The sequence below is a fragment of the Dioscorea cayenensis genome, chromosome 8 (genome assembly GCF_009730915.1).
Source record: "Dioscorea cayenensis subsp. rotundata cultivar TDr96_F1 chromosome 8, TDr96_F1_v2_PseudoChromosome.rev07_lg8_w22 25.fasta, whole genome shotgun sequence".
In the NCBI taxonomy this organism is placed as follows: domain Eukaryota; kingdom Viridiplantae; phylum Streptophyta; class Magnoliopsida; order Dioscoreales; family Dioscoreaceae; genus Dioscorea; species Dioscorea cayenensis.
The window spans coordinates 291,102-303,275 of record NC_052478.1 but is presented as its reverse complement, the minus strand read 5'-3'; the positions used below and the strand labels follow the sequence as shown (position 1 = coordinate 303,275).

General features: G+C 36.8%; 1 pseudogene; it reads left to right on the top strand.

Moving 5' to 3' along the window:
- Nucleotides 1–4,707: 4,707 nt before the first annotated feature.
- LOC120266763 lies at nt 4,708–10,435 on the top strand (annotated as a pseudogene).
- Nucleotides 10,436–12,174: the final 1,739 nt, after the last annotated feature.

The window sequence follows — 12,174 nt, the reverse complement described above, 5'->3', positions numbered from 1 at the left end:
TGACATCACTCTCCCAAACAGAGTGGGTAGATACATCATCATATTATTTGATAAAAAGTAACATGAGCTTTCATATTAATTAATGAAGAATTTGAATTTCAGCAAACCTGGAAACTCTAAACGGTTCTGAGATGCAGAAACACTAGTAACTTCATGTACGCAATCCCATCTACCAAATTTTCCTAGATACCCCATCAAATTCCAAAGAAATTGCTCATGATCTATTTCACCAAATATCAAATCCCTCCTTCCACCTTGAATTAACATTTGTTTTTCTAAACTAAAGTGGATAAACTACGTTCATAAGTAAAAGCACATCAAAGCAGTTTACATGATGCCGATATTCTGCATCTAAGTTCCACAAATCACATTGGATTAAAAGAGTTTCACAAGCCGATTAGAGAAACAAGCCAAAGGCCAATCCTTTTCTCCCAAAAACAAGCAAGTACAAATGGTAATCCTTGCAATTAGAGCATCAAAAAACCAAACTTTTCAATATGAGCGATATTTCTATATCAACAGGTAGCATTCAAACACTCAAAATCTCAACTTTTGCCAGTAGATCCACGCATTAGACAGTTGAACCCATGAGAAAAATAAAAAGAATCATTCAATACACGAGAAAGAGAGAGAGGAAGAGACTGAACCTTCTGGCCTCCAGATTGGATCAGAAAGCCTTCAAAGAGAAAAAGAACTAAACGAGATGAACGTGAGGAGGAGAAAGGGTGACAAAGGTGAGATCTTTTTTATGGAAAATTTTATCCGAGGACAAAGGGAGCGGTGGAGAATTAGGGAGGTATTTATAGGGCAGAGAGAGAGAGAGAGAGACGAGAACCGCACAGCAAGCCACCACCCTTTTTTGCTCCTTTGTTCTATGTATATCCTGTTATTTTCTTTTTTTCTTCTAAAAATCTGATATTTTTAATTTATTTCAACATAAGACTATTGATTAAAATATAAGATAAATTTGGTGTTTATTTATTTATTTTGATTTGATTATTTAATGTCGATATTAATTTTTTTGGGTTTTGGTCATATAAAATCATAATTAGGTAAGGAAATAAAACAAATTCCACAGATTTCACGAGTAGTGACGCATAAAAAAATATATCATTTTTTTATTAATAAAATTAATTTATAAAATATATAGTTATAAAAAAAATTAAACATTTTATGGGCATATATATATATATACATATTGAATATAGTGGAACTACTGTTTTATTGAAAATTAAATGACGGTAAATAAATACTTGATATAAAAAATAAATAAACACACAAACAAGGCAAAAAATATGCAAAGCTATAAAAAAATAAAATAAAATAAAAATAAATAATAGAGGAGTTAGCCACCAAAGATGAAACACATCAAAATAAAAAAATAAAATAAAATAATAAAAACAACAACAATAGAAAAAAAAAACTACAAGATTGTATGAAAATCGATGTTTTTAACCTCATGGTAGCAAGGACTGACTTCTCCGTTAAACAGAAAACTCACTGGTCTGAATTCCAAAGTTCTACTGTTGTGCTCGCACTCTAAAACTTTAGAGACCACCTGAATGTGTAGTAGACCAAGTCACTTGGGATGTTGGGCGGCTGATGCAGAAATCGAATTGCCATTTGCCAAAGGGTATATATATATAATAATTATAATGAGCGATCGGAAGTGAGGGAAAGCAAATTGCTAACTTTGTCCCCTCTATAATCTCACATTATTGTACGGAAAAGACACATTTACCCATGTACAATGAAAAGCTGCAGTAATAGCATGTGAGGGGCTATCCCGTGAACAAAATAATAATAATAATTAGAAGTTTAAATCATAATTAATGAGTAACTTAATACAAGGATTTCCCAGGTAATCACTTGTGTGGTTGGTAATCCTTAAAATCTAGTACACTTTAGAAAAGGTGACACAGTTTTATAATTTTAAGATGAATTAATTAATAGCTGATACTGTTGTTACAGAACTCGGCCACAGCCAACAAAGAAGAGACAGCTTGTAGAGCACCATTCTAATTTAATATATGTTTGTGGATTGGAATATTTGATTGATATCCTGAGTTAATGGTGTTTATTGATGAGGAGCACTCGGCTTGGGCTTCAGAGAAAAGCTCAGGATTTCTCAGCAAACGCAAACCTGAATCTTATTCGGTGTTTTGGAAAGACAGCTTGAATTTTTGCAATTGAAAACTTCCATTTTTGCAGGATTGTGCTTTATGGTAATGCTTTATTTTATTTATTAATTTATTTTACTTTTCATTGGTATGGCTGTGCTATTGTTTATTATGGTTGGATAATATTTATAAAAGTCAGCCCACTATAGAGTTAATGGTTGGATAATATTATTAAGAGAAACCCATTAACAAAGTTAATGGTTCCAGTACTACCAGATTTGATAAGAGAAAGGAGGCTGTAGATTTTTAAAAGAATCTATTGATAACCAGAACACAATTGATCACATCTTGATTGGGTTTCATTTCTCTGCTCACTTTGCCATCACATGATTCACATCCTTCTTCAAGATATAAATTATATCCTGACTAAAATGAATTTTTATTTAATTATTTGTGGAGGAGAGAGGAACCCAGACAAATTTGGAATCGTCGACGGCAGGGATCGAACTCTGCGCGGGCGAAGCCCAACAGATTTCCAGTCTGTCTCTCAACCACTCGGACATATCGACTCTGTTAGATGAGTAGTTGTTATTAAAATATTTTATTTTATATAATACCTAGTCCACAATGTAACAACTGAGCTTTACGACTTTAAAAATAATATTTTATGATTTTGGAAAATTTATTTTTCCTTTCATATATGATTAAAATTTCTTAGTTATTTACTGTTTTATCTACTTCTATAATCATGAGGATTTTCTATGTATAATCCCACAAGTTACACATGATATTATTATATATACTTCTAAAATTTTAATAGTTTAACAATAAGCATTGCTGATTTAAGTTATTAATTTTTATTCTCTACGCAAATATAAATATATTTATATTAATTATTTTCGTTCCTTTTGAGCTAGTCGAACGAATATAGATATAGTGTTTAATAATGAAGATCCAAGATGCAGTATAAAATCTCTTTTTGAATATGTATCATGGTCAAAAACAGATAAAAGAAAATTAATCAACAGCCCTTGACTACTTTGGTACTAATATAAATATCTCACGGGTAAAAATAGATATCTCTGCATTACGCCAAAATTCCAAGCAAGTCCAGATTATATATAATCTAGTAATTATTTGGTTTAATGGAAAATTTGATAAATTCAAAACTTCATTAAATAATATAAATATAATGACAAATGCAGGACTGGAACTTAAGAAAGTGAACACTCCTATTCATATATAAAGATGTTTTATGATAAAACAAATAAATATATAATTTTTAATACTTCATGATTAATTTTACAAAAACGATTAGTGTGACCTCACAAAAATTGTGGAAGGACAAATAAAGGGTCATGCATTAGTTACTATTAACCCCTAAAATTTATTAATAACTAATAATTAATATTAAATAAAAAGCTAACTATCATATAATAACATATTATAACATATTATTTTTTATTTTCTAAAAATAATCATAAATGCTAATTATTCAAAAAATAAAGACAAGTACAATGATGTAATAATTTATTTATGATAGTTTAATGATTCTAAAATTTATTATATAAAGCAAAATAACATGTAATAGGGTAATTAGAATTTATTATCATATAAACAGTAGATAAACAGTATATTTAAACAGTGATGGTGAAGTTCTCCACATCTTTTCATTAGTTTTGGCGAAGACAGGAAGAAGACGATGCATGAGAATCAATCAACGCATGCTATAGAAAAGGCCCAAACTGAAGTGAATGGCGCTATATTACACGATGACGGACATGACATGACATTTCTTACTCAGGGCCGGGTGTGGTTAGCTAATCAAACAATTAAGTAGCTACGATGGACTTTTTATTTGACGTACTTACACACCACTCTTGAATTCTTTCTAAACACAAAAGCAACAAAGAATGAAAGTTTGTGGCTTTCCAGCTTAAATAGTAATCAATATATAGAGCCAAATCAATTTGGAATTCAGATGTATCTCAATACTTTAATCTTTCCTCATCCGGTAATCCTTCCAAATCTACTTTTGTGGAGCTTATGAAATGTCCTGTTGTTATTAATATATATCTACTAGTTGATACATCTATCTCTTTGTTGTAATGCTCTTTTAGTTTTACTAAACAATTTATGGCTTCATTTATAAAAATTAATTAATGAATTCTAAATTTTTGGACAAATGTAGGTAAATCCACAATTTTATTGAATAGAGTAATTTGCAGCATTAATTAATAGATTTTTACAGAACATCCTTTAGTTGATGTTTTCTATATATGTATATATAAATTCTTTACACACATGTTGTCTCAACCACAAGGAAAAACAAAATAAAATAGAAACTCATATATATCAACTGCATCATAACTGCATATCTAACTTTGGTAGTCAAAGGTGGCCATCCAGTTTAGATCTTAATCAGTCAGCCCCTCACGTGTCATTTTGCTTCTTTCCTCGTTTTTGTTTTTTGGTAGCCTGGACCAGAATACCAGCACGCCCTCTTACCAAATACCAACTCCATTGCTTCTTCTATTCTCCCATCTTCGAGATCCTCAAATACCCACCTATCCTCATCCCAACCCCCATGCACCATGATCACAATCCTCTTCCAGTACTCTTTTCTTTCCAACAATCTCACCACCACTCAGTCCTAGCTAGTCCTTCAACATGTCCCTCTGCTACTACAACTATTCCTCTTTTCTCTCCTCTTCATCCTCCATTGCACTTCAGCCATGGACTCTCTATTCATAGGCCAATCCCTCAAAGACGGCCAGACTCTCATCTCTTCCGGCCAAGTCTTTTGAGCTCGGTTTCTTTTAGTTCTGGCAATCCTTTTCACCAGATACGTCGGCATATGGTATTATAACTATCCGTTCAAACTGTTGTCTTGGGGTCTGTCAACCGTGATAATCCGGTGACAAACACCACCGGAATTCTCATCATGGCCTACAAACGGAAACCTTCAGGTTATCAATGGAAGTGGTGCCATCATATGGTCCACTAACATCTTCACATCATCAAACAGTTCCACAGCGAAGCTCAATGATTATGGCAACCTTATCTTGGAGACAACTGACGATAAAACAATGTTATGGCAGAGTTTTGATCATCCTTCTGATACATTTTTACCGGGAATGAAGCTTTAGTTTTGAATATAAAAACTGGGGATAACCAGCTGTTCACTTCATGGAAGAGTCTTACTGAGTCCAAGTAAAGGGAACTATTCTCTTGGCATGGATCCTCAGGTTCAGCTCAGATCTTCATCTGGGAAGGGGAATTTGCCGAGGTGGAGATCCGGCCAATGGGATGGGGGACATTTATTGGTACTAAGATGAGGGGCTCTCAATATTTATGGATTCTCTCTCACAAATGATCAGCAAGAAGGGATGATGTACTTCACCTTTGCACCGGCTAACAGCCTCTTCTGAGGTTTGCCTTGCAGTATGATGGAGTGGAGAACACCTCAATTCTAGTGCCACAGACTAAAACAGTGGAGCTCTGTGTGGGTACAACCTGTGAACGAGTGTGAGATTTATGGGCACTGTGGGATCAATGGTATGTGCAGCTTAGTTTGAGATTCTTCTTCTCCCTGCATGTAGTTGCTTGCAAGGCTTTCAACCAAAGTTCCCCAGTGAATGGAATAATGGTAACTGGTCAGCAGGTTGTGTGAGAACAACTCAGTTGGAGTGTGAGATATTGCTGAACAGCAGCAGTACTAGTAGTAATAACAACAGTGAATCAAAAGGGAAGACTGATGGTTTTGTTCAGATTGAAAGATTGAAGCTGCCTGACTCTCTGAATGGGTTAACACTGATGGATGTGAGAGTTACTGTATGAGTAATTGTTCTTGCAAGGCTTTATGCATATGTTAGCATCCATTGGTTTGCTTGGTTTGGAGCAGAGATCTCATTGACATCTACCAGTTCTCAGATGTGGCCAGAACCTGTTCATCAAAGTTGGTGGTCTTGATCTTGGTAAGAGATTTTTTCCATATTTTTTTCACTCAACTTTCTAAAGATGAAAGCTTTCATTAATTATGAAAAAGTAGTGGTTGTCCTATGAGCTTATGGCTGTCCAAGCTTGTCTTTTTAATTAGGCTTGAATAAACACTGTTTGACTGTGATTCCACCAAACTATTGTGGTGTGGTCACTAGCTAAGAACAGCCAACTAACACTAACATATTCTTCAATTTCAAGCTTTTGAAGCATCAATGCAAGACATCACATAATATTAAATTATCATCATTTTCATCAACTATGCCGGCCAAACTATCAAAACAGGTTGTAAAATATATTCCATTACTTGTTTTGTAAAGTTTATTAAGACAACTCTCGTTTTGGCCCTGCGCTAGGTAGGACCTGTAGATTGGCCTTTTCTGAAGACCATATTAAATTGATCCAGCCACCAAGTTGGCTGATGCCAATTGCTTACCAAATCAAAACAATTACTAGATTATTTATTTATTTATTGTACAAGAGATATTTTTCCCTTTTTAATTTATAGCTTCTTTTATGAGGATATAAAAATAGAATTTGAATTGAAGATGGAGCCCTGCCTAGCAAAGAGAAAGTGGAGCTCTATCCATTTTACCTGGAAAGCACTAAAAGCTAGAACAGATTCAGTGCATCATAGCAACCAAAATTTGAATAGGCAATAACTTAAAATCACACGTTAATGGTTAATGGACTAGTGATGTGATATGCCTTTGATAGTTTTTGAACAATGGGCACTTTTTAGCAATGTTTAGTTTAGATTTTTCTTCATTCTAATTAATTATGTCAGCCACTTGTGTGCAGATGGGAGCAGACAAGATATGGATAACAATTGTAGTGGTATCAGTTATTGGGGTGGCCATTTTTGCTACTTGTCATATCCATGTGGTGGAGGTGGAGTTCAATACAAAGATCAAAAGAGTAAAGTTATATGCATGCCTACATGTTCATTTGTTGTGAATGGATTATTTAAACACAACCACGTTTGCCATGGTAATTGGTCATGAACAGAATGGTGGAAGAAAGATGGAAGGCAAGAAAAACATATCTTCCAGTTTGCAGCTTAGCACAGATGCCAGATCAGGATTCTCAGGAGTGCTTGAGCAACAAGAAGAAGGACAAGAGGGAGAAGGTGTTCAACTACCAGTATATACTGTTGATTTTATAGCTTCTGTTACTGATAACTTTTGATGAATCAAATAAACTCTCGGAGAAGGAGGGTTTGGCATTGTTTACAAGGTAATAATAAATTATGAGAACAAAGCTTTAGTTTTACTGACTGTAAATGGTAAATAAGAATCTTAATCAATGCCCTGTATACTGAGGGAGTGCTGCCTGGAGGAGAAAAAGTGGCTATCAAGAGATTATCCAAGAGTTCTGGGCAAGGCCTGGAGCAGTTCAAGAATGAAGTTTTACTGATTGCTAAACTGCAACATAGAAATCTAGTTAGATTACTTGGTTGTTGCATTCAAGGAGAAGAAAAAGATGCTTATTTATGAGTTCATGCCCAACAAAAAGTTTGGATGCTTTTCCTCTTCGGTATGTCAAAGTTCCATTAAATTCAGATATATGTACATCTAATTTGTAGCATGTCTCAGTGACAAATGATGATAAATGACTGCAGATCCAAGGAAGAAAGAGATGTTAGGTTGGAGTAAAGCGGTTTTGAAATCATCAAAGGAATTGCTCGAGGACTTCTTTATCTTCACCGTGACTCGAGACTTCGCATAGTTCATCGTGATCTTAAAGCTAGCAACATCTTATTGGATGAAGAGATGAACCCCAAAATCTCGAGACTTTGGGAATGGCTAGAATTTTTGGTGGTGATCAGAATGAGGGCAAACACAAACAGGCTGGTTGGAACTATAGTAAGTAAATATTAATTGTTCTTCTTATGCAGATTAACCATACATTACTAAATATGCATTGTCTAATGATGCAATACAGTGGATACATGTCTCCAGAGTATGCAATGGAAGGTCTTTTCTCAGTGAAGTCTGATGTTTATAGCTTTGGGGTATTGATGTTGGAGATTATAACAGGCAGGAGGAACAACAGCTTTTACCATTTGGAGGACTCTCCGAATATCATTGGATACGTGAGTTATCATATGAATCATCAAGGCAGTACCAGTACCATGTTAATGCAAAATTTCAAGCATCTAATAGCATTAATTGATTATTTTTCAGGTATGGCCACATATGGAATGAAGACAGAGTAATGGAGTTGATTGATGAGAATATGCAAAAAACTTGCTCTGCCCAACAGGTGTCAAGATGCGTGCACATTGGTTTGCTATGTGTTCAGGATCGTGTCAATGACAGACCGGACATGTCTGCGGTTGTGCTGATGTTAGGAGAGCGGAGGGTGCAATTCTTCAAACACCCAAGCAACCAACTTTTGTTTCAGAGAGAGGTCCCTATTGAAACAGGGCCATTTTTCTGTAAATGATTTGACTATTTCAATATTTTCAGCAAGGTAGATGCTCAAGCTGATATGTATATAACTTAGATGTGTTAGATCTTCTCTTGCTGTGAGATTTTGTCAATGAATTGTATGTGTAAATTAAAAGAGAGTCAAAGAGAGCGGATACCCAAAATTCATGTTTCATGGCGATTCATGGTGGTTGCAATGATCACTGTAACCATAATCAAGGTCCTCGTGCATATTTTTCCATTCTTTGGTTTGAAGAGTTTGTGTTAATTTTTGAAGTGTTCTCTGGGTAAGAACCAGGATAACTTTTATTGAAAAAGTGCAAGAGAAAAATTAGTTTAACTTCAATGGCTTCTGTTTAGTTTCAAGACAAAAACGTGTTGAAGATTCAACAAGGAAATTTTTGATGGTCAGAAGACTTATATGGTTTGACCTCCAAGTCAAATAATCGGCTTTGTTAGGAATGATTTGGAACAAAATCATTTGTTGGTCTCATAACAAATGCAAAGCTCATCCCCAGCAATCATGAACAACAGCAGGCTGCTGCTTCTTCTCTGCCATCCTGTTCCTAGTCATTAGTAGCGAATCTAACACCATCTTCAGATGCGGTAGTAAGCGACACTCTGCTGACCAAACCAGACCCTGAGGGACGGGCAATCACTGAGTGTCAGCTAACCAGAGCTTCGAGTTGGGTTTCTTCAGTCCCCAGGGCAGCACAAACCGCTATGTGGGGATATGGGTACCACAACATCTCGGTACATACTGTGGTTTGGGTTGGCAACCGAGATAGACCAGTGGCAGATGCCAGTGGCGTTATCTCATTTGACAGCTATGGAAATTTAAGGATTGTGGATGCAAGAGGAAGCTCATTTTTGTTTTTCACATATGGTTTTAGTAGTACTGAAAGTACCTCAGCCAAGCTCTTGGACAATGGCAATCTTGTTCTTATGGATGCAAATAACTCATCTCAAATTCTTTATGAGAGTTTCGACTATCCTACTGACAGTTTTCCTCCCTGGGATGAAGATGGGTCTAGTCCGCATGGGCAAAATCGACTCCTTACTTCATGGAGAAACTCCAGCGACCCAGCCACCGGAGATTTTCTCTTTGGAGTAAACCCAAATATGTAGCGGTCATCAGCAGATGCACATCTGGCAAAGAACACAATTTATTGGGACAGCGGACCTTGGAACGGGCAAATATTCAGCCTGAGACCAGAGATAGTTCGAGTCTTAATTCGTCCTGAGTACATGCATGTCTTAAGTCCTGAGGATGACTACCTTACTTACTCAACCAAGAACACATCATCATTCCCAGGTATGCCATGAATTTTTCCAGGCCGAATTCAACTGCAGCTATGGTCGGAAGCAGCACTAAGAATGGTTGATCTTATGGTCTCAGCCAAGACCCCAGTGTGATGTTTATAATCTGTGTGGGGGATAATGGTGTCTGTGACGAGGAAAGTGTCCTGACGGTCAGTGTGAGTTGTTTGAGGGGCTTCGCACCGGCATTGGAGGCACTGGCAGATTGGAACATTAGTGTTACTAAACCTGGTTGTCTGTGAGAAAAATCTAGTTTACAGTGCAGTAGGACAGGGGACAAAAATGGCTATCTCACGATGCCTAACACCATAAAGGATCGGTTTCTTTGGATTGATGTAAAACCTCCTGCTGATCCGCAATATTTGAATGTTAGCAGTGCTGCAGATTGTCAATCCTCATGCTTGAGTAACTGCAATTGTACAGCATACGCATTCACCAATATGTGTCAACTCTGGTAGCGGAAATCTCAAAGATTTGAAGAAAGTGAATGGAGCAGCTGCTGATCTTTATCTCGCGTCTCTGCTCCTTCAAATTTCCAGTAAAGCAAATGCTGCCATTGATTGATACTTTAAAGATACTTAATTTAGCATTCAATATGTTTTTGCCATCAAAACAGATGAAAAAGGAGTTGGATATGGGTGGCTGCAACTGCGACTGTTCTTGGATTGATTCTTTGCATGACCCACATGTGTTACCGGTGGAGGAGAAAAGACACAGGTATCTCTGATCATTAAAAATATTTTTTGACTTACTGTATTCATTTGCAAATGATTAAATTGGTCTGTTTTTATTGTGACCAATCAGAAAGGAGAAAACTGTATCAAGAGCAAATCTTGTTGGCATCCATTAGAAGAAATCTTGATGGAGCTGGTGAGAGGGGTCCATCCTTCACATCGTTTAGTTTTTCTAGAGTAGCAGATGCCACTGAAAATTTCTCGTCTGCCAATAAGCTAGGCGAGGGTGGATTTGGACCTGTCTACAAGGCAATACACTAATCTTACTAACAGCTCTCTGTGTATATTAATTCTGTTTCAATGTTTCTTGTGTTTTTTGGTTATTCCATGAGCAGAATAAAGTAGTCTCCTCATGGCAACAAAATAAGTAGTAGTACAAACCATATACAACATATTTCAGATATCAAATTCTCGCTGAAGACATTATTAGAAGTATCTTCATACAAATTCATTACAGGGTCAGTTACCAGGGGGTCTGGAGATCGCTGTCAGAGACTCCAGAGCTCAGGACAAGAGATTGGAGGAGTTTAAAATGAAATGATTCTTATAGCTAGCTTTCAACACTCGAAACCTGGTTAGGCTTCTGGGTTGCTGCATGCAAGCGGGAGAGGATACTGATCTATGAATACGCCCAATAAAAGCCTTGATTATTTCCTTTTTGGTCTGCTGTCACTTGTGACTAGCTAAAAAGTTCCGATAAAAAGCTCTTGACTTTTTATGAATTAAACTCATGCCTCACTATTGTTGTTGTCATTTATGCTCACATAGAACCAACTCGAGGTGTAGTGCTAGACTGGACCAGGCGCTTCAACATCATTGAAGGAACAGCCTCATGGTCTTCTGTATCTCACAAGCACTCAGATTGATAATCATCCATAGAGATCTCAAGGCAAGCAACATTCTCTTTGGATGATGAGTGGTGCCCAAAGATTTTCGATTTTGGCTCACAGACCCTTTGTCGCCTCGGGGTGTTTAAAGTCGCAAGCCAACACTATAAGGCCGGTAGGTACATTGTGGGCAAGTATGAACTGCATCTTCTAAAACTGAGAACGATAGAAACTTACTTGAATCTAACTCGTTAGATTTGCTTTAATGATGGAAAACCAGTGGCCAGTGTCTCCGGAGTATGCTTCAGCTGACCTCATCTCCACTAAGTCTGATGTGAGTTTCAGCTTCCGGAGTCCCGCCTTTGGAGATTGTGAGTGGAGGAATGCTTGAGCTTTTCATCGGCACTTCGGCAACTCTTTCAACCCACTGGGATATGTAAGCATCTAAACTTAGCTGAAACTATAGACACTTGCTTTCTGGATACTCTAAGTCTCAGATTCTGAAGTGTTTCAGGCGGCGTGGAGTTGCGGGATCGTAGCTGGAGATGGCTGGAGTTGGTGGATCCAGTGATAGCAATGCCCATGCATAGGCTACCAGCATGTAAATGCATTCATGTCGCCTTTGTGTGTTCAGGAACGTGCTCTCGATAGGCCACAATGTCGGAGGTCATCAATATGCTTGTCAATGAGAACAGCGAGAATGTAGAAGCTCCAGCAGCTCCTAAGCATCCTGCTTTCTTTG